The following is a 5,599-nucleotide window of genomic DNA, read 5'->3' as shown; positions in this document are numbered from 1 at the left end:
CGATCTGTGATTTATCTTTCCAGATCTGGTTTACATCTGTCAGTCACTGAATTGTTTTGTGTCAAAACATTAGGAAAGTTTGTGGTAGATACTAGTCTATACAAACACAAGTGCCTAAGAAAAAACATTGTCTGAGATGAGAATATATTAAGAGGCCTTCTAGTGTGTTTAACTTTATACACTAAGCAATGAGTCAAATCCTGAAATCTTCACTGATTTGCCTAGTCTTTTTCTTAATGTCAGCAAGAGTTTGCCTGAGTGAAAACCAAGGAAGGATTTGGCCCAATAACTTGAGACAACAGACTTGGATTGTAGCTAAAAACAAACCTGAACAATTAAGAGCCCAATCCTGCATCTGTTGACATCTGTGGCAAAACCCCCATTAATTTCAATGGGGGCAGGTTTAGGCTGTTTAGCTGAACATTGGTGGTGATCTGTTGTCCCGGTATTATAATTTATTTAAATATTCAGCACTGTGAAAATGTATGCCTGGCTAGGACACCTTTAGGATTACCATAATTAAAATACTGTCTGGAAGTAAATAACAAGATCATTTTTCACAGCCTTAAAATTCTCTCACTAGCTGTTCTTTTATCCTTCCTTTTTTCTTTCTGTAAAAAACTTATTTTATAAACCTCAAAAGTTGGATTACAATTATAAAGGATTTCACAGATTTGCTAATCACAGAAGCCTAATTCTGAATAATATTTGTGACACTAAGGTGAAATATAATAAGGGACCACTTAAATTTTTATAAATTGTAACAGAATATATTGGAGAGACATGTGGACTTGATTTTCCTGTCACGCAGGTGTAATTCCAGTGCCTTCCATGAAGTTAACTCCTGATTCTCCTCTGTATAATGAATCTCTACATAGTTATCTACACTGTAAGCTGCATCTTGGAATAACTTGCTATAATTACTTTTATTAGGTTCAGATCTATATTCTACTGAAGCCAATGGGGCTTTGGTCACTGACATCAATGGCTGAGCTGGCTCTGTAAGTATTTTTAACTCATATTAATCAGTTGCAATAACCTTGTGTTACACATAAAATAAAATGCATCCAATTATTTACATAGGTCCCTACAAAACCATCATACACATCACAGCAATTTAGTAGGAACATGAATTTCCACTAATCATTTATTAATTTTATAAGGAATTTGTAAATGGTAGGTGCATATCAAGACTTACATAGATTTCATTAAAATTTCAGAGCGTTTTAGACTATGGGCCCAATTCTGATCTCACATGAATGTAAACCAAGAGTAATTCCATGAAGTTTAATTGTGTACATCAGTATAACTAAGATAAGAATCAGGGTCCAATGTCTAGTTGAGGACTGGTAAAATCAAGGATCTTGGCTCCTCAGTACGTGTGTAAATTTAACTGCTTGTACAGAAAACTGTTTGCCTGTGGTATGAATACATATTCACACCTGTCCCTAGAATGTTTTCCAGCAAAGAAACCAGTTTATCAGAATAAGTGTTAAAAAGCTTTATTCCTTTGTCTGCTAATCCCACTGTCAGATTTATGTTAACTGACTTCTGGAATACTACTATATTTAGCAATTTGTTGAATCTTAAAGCTTATATCAGTTTTCAGCATTCTAATTACTATCCAAGTTGCACTGGCTGTTCTGACAGCATGTTTCAAACTCATGAAACTCAGGCAAACACCAGTTATGTTCTGAAGTGGGTTGAGAGGGAAGTTTGGGTTTTTTTTGGAGGGTATTTTTTGGGGGAGGGTGACTTTTAGGAGGGGTGTTGGGGTGGGAGAAGAGTACTTATTACTGATCGGAACAAAGTTTTTTTTAAAGTCAGCACTAGGGGATCTGTTTAAAACCTTCAGTTATTAATGTGGAGATAACTTTTTCCATGCTTAACCCAAACTTTGGGTAGCATTACTTTTTATTGAGCCCTTTAAGGAGGCTGGGTTCAGTTTCATTTTAACTATGAGTGTGTTGTGGGTCATTGTACAGTTTAGCAGCACAATAAGACCCTCAAGTCCTCATTTTGAAAGTTAAGTAGACTCAAGTTTGTGCCTTTAAATTATCTGTCTCTTGTTGCTACAATTCCCTGGGTTAGCGCATTCTGTTCTCCTTTGAGCCTGTCTTTGGGATTGTACATTACAAAAAGATCCGCTACTCTTACACCTGACCTTGGTTATTAACAAACAATTGTCTAAAGAAATCCCTTCTTACTCTCCCTCAGTGTTCCCTGGACTATCTAGCTAATTTACTGGTCTCCAGTGCCCCTTGGAATCATTACCAGTGTATCATGTACTGCCGTGTATGAGAAGCAGTGTGCTAGTTCAATGTACATCGCTTATAAAATGTACTGAACCACAGATTTTTATCTGCACAATATTGTTAAATACCCCTCCCCAGGGTGGTATGAATACAATATACATAACGACTAACAGGATATTGAATTTATTTCCCCAGGATAGAAGTGGCCTCATTCCTCGCTTGGGGCTTCACTCTGCTACTTCACATAGCAGAGTTGAGGTCAGTCCTCTGAGAGGAATCCTATTGCAGGAACACTTAAAATAAAACAAAAATTCTTGAATTTAAGAGTAGTAACATTTTAATTCGATCTTCTAAAGCTCACAGTCCCAGTGGTGCAGCCCTTAGCCCACCAAGACTCCTGTTGAAGGTGACTGGAAGTTTTGTGCGAAGATTATGGCACTAGGCTCTGCAAAGCTATTTAAACCTAAAGGAAACCAGTTCTGTTCAGCTCTCAAGGAAGATGGAAAAAAGTACTGAATAAACACAAACAGCTTATTTAGAGCCAAATCCTGCTCACCTTATCTCACTGAGTAGGGGCACTGAAGTCTAAGGTTGCCAACTTTGGCTGGATGAATTCCTGGAGATTTCATCACATGACATAATCTTTAATTGAAGATTAATCTTTAATTCCTGGAGACTCCCAGACCATCAGGGAGGGTTGGCAACCGTAAAAAAGTCCAGTGTTTCTACTTTCATGAAGAAGATATGTAGGGTTTATGCTGTAATCAATAATTACAATACTGAGTCCACTCTTGCTCCCTTTGACTTCAGTGGTAGCAGGAGCAGGCCCCTTGTCAGTACATATAAGCATGGGCCCAACATGGATTATTTGATGCTAGCACCTTAGCTTAGTCATTGTGTGGCACCACTCATTCCCCGGAGGACCAAGTCTAAGAGATGGCACTCTCTGGACTGATAAAATACAACAAGGAATACATCGGTGTGTTCTGAATGGTAACTACAGTCATCCTTAGGCAAAAATTTTCGAAAGTGATTCAAGATTTTGAGTGTCTCATTTTTTGGGTGTCCAACTTGAGATTTCTTAAAGGGGCCTCATATTTACGGATAACACCCCTTCTGGAGTCTCAAATTGGGCACCAAACATCAGGGCAGTCAAAATCACTAGTCACTTTTGAAAATCTTGGCCTAAGGTGCTATTGTTGTACAAGCTGATTTCTGAGCATAATGCTTACTACTGTGAAAAGTTCTATAGACATTAATAGGCTACTCAGAGTAGTAAGGACTAAGCTTACTAATAAGAGCCTAGGACATCAGTCTCTTTGATTGAAGGTCCTGTATAATGAAACTCCCCTCTCATCTTTTATAATATTTAACACTTGCAGAGTACACTATCAAAGTACTGTACACAAACTACATAATGCCTTCTAATTAACTAATGTATCTCTTAAAGAAAAACCAAAAAATCTAAAATTAATGGCACAATATCCCTGGCTTTATACAATGCATGCACATTCTGTTTTGTTTTTTTGTTTTTTTACAATAAACTTGAGTCAGCTGAGGTTCTTTTCTACAATATGACAAACACATCACCATATTAGTATCATTTATCAGAAAGGAAATGTACAATGGCACAGATTGTATGGACATAATTATTGATCAGGAACTGAATGCACGCACACATTGGGTAGCAGATAGGGATAATCTCCAGCATGCACAGCCAAAATTCTTGGTTCCTTAATGATTTGCACACCAATTACATGGCGTTCCCACAGACTTTGCTCTCAAGACATGTAGAATGCATGAGAAACAAGTAAAGTCTGTCGGTTTAGTATCCATCAAAGCTTTCTTCCATGTGAGGAAGTGGCTAATTTGTCATTTCACACTCAAAGAGGCGTGAAAGGCAGAAAGGGGGAGATTTGGTAGAGTAGGGGAGAGGGGCTGTGAAGCATGAGAAGAGGCAATAGACCCGATTTTGATCTTGCTTACACCAGCGTAAATTGGGAGAAAGTCCAATGAAGGCAAAGGAGTTACACTGGCTTAAATCAGATCTGAAGGAAGCACAGTGTCTCTTCCTCATACAAGAAGATTTATCTTATTAAAGAGAGAAAGTAAAACTAGGAACACTTTACAAATGATGTTATTGTAAATTGCAAAGCTGCTCATCTCTAACTTCTACTTCTGTTTATTTACACGTGGGTTCTTTTTGTTTTTATTTAATTCTAATAAAATAGTATTAATTCCAACAACACAATGCCTTGTTTGAAATACACAAGAGCTTTTATAAAACAAATACACAAGGCTGAGGAATGTCTGCTCTCTCCCCAATGTTATACCTGGCGTAAGAGCACTCTCAGTTTCTGTCTGTCGCCAAATATGTTTCCCTCATTGACTCTTGTCATCAAGTTCGGGAGGATTTTTGTGCGTGTACGTTCTCCACTCCTCTTTTTCTCTACAACAAACTAACCATATTCCAGAAAATGAAGCCAGCTGGGGGTTAGAGTTGTAGAGGTGAGTGGAGACATTCAGGTTAAAACCTTCAGCGAGACAATAGAGATGAAGGCAGAAATCCCATTATTTGTTAATAGGGTTTGTGCACATACCTCCCACGCTCTGCTTAGAACATTTACTCTTGCTGGCAGCGTCAATCTGAGTCAACGTTTCATTTCAGCAGCTAGAGGCTGCTTATGCCCTAATGAATAAAGCTCTACATTTCCTCCTATTAAAATGTGATTACATTTTTATGGGGAAAATGAGCGTTACTCTTAAGCTGATATTTAATTTGATTTTTTTGCTTTGCTTCTATATGCCAGCAAATGCCACCCATGTACCTAAATATATGCCCAGTGGGTAATTTAGTATAGTTTTGCAGATCTGTCACAAAATGGCCTGTATCTATATGGCACCTCCCATCCTTACAAGATCCCAAAGCACTTTTACAAATACATGCACATACCCCTGAACTGCAGCCATCTCTGGGGTGGAATGATTAATAATGCACTATAACACAGACTTTAAGTCTCATATAAAAACTATGCTAGAGAAGCTGTGAAACACCCACATGTTCATGAACCAGCTTCTTGCGATCTAAGTGTTAAGTAAAAAATCTCAATTTCTGGGGAAAAAAACCCAGATTTGGAATTATTGCCTTGAGTGCGATGCTCAAATAAGGAACTTGCCATTTGCTTAAGTATTCCAGTATTACAGTGCAGTCGTATACAGACTAATAATGACTGTACATTATCTAATCTCAGTATGAAGCAATATTAATTAATCGGAAGGATGCACAAAGCAGAACACAGTATTTTTGCATGTTTAATGTCCTTTCTTTAAATAGAATATAAAAG

This window comes from Gopherus evgoodei, chromosome 1, assembly GCF_007399415.2.
Source record: "Gopherus evgoodei ecotype Sinaloan lineage chromosome 1, rGopEvg1_v1.p, whole genome shotgun sequence".
NCBI classification, from domain to species: Eukaryota; Metazoa; Chordata; order Testudines; family Testudinidae; genus Gopherus; species Gopherus evgoodei.
This window is presented reverse-complemented; position numbering follows the sequence as displayed.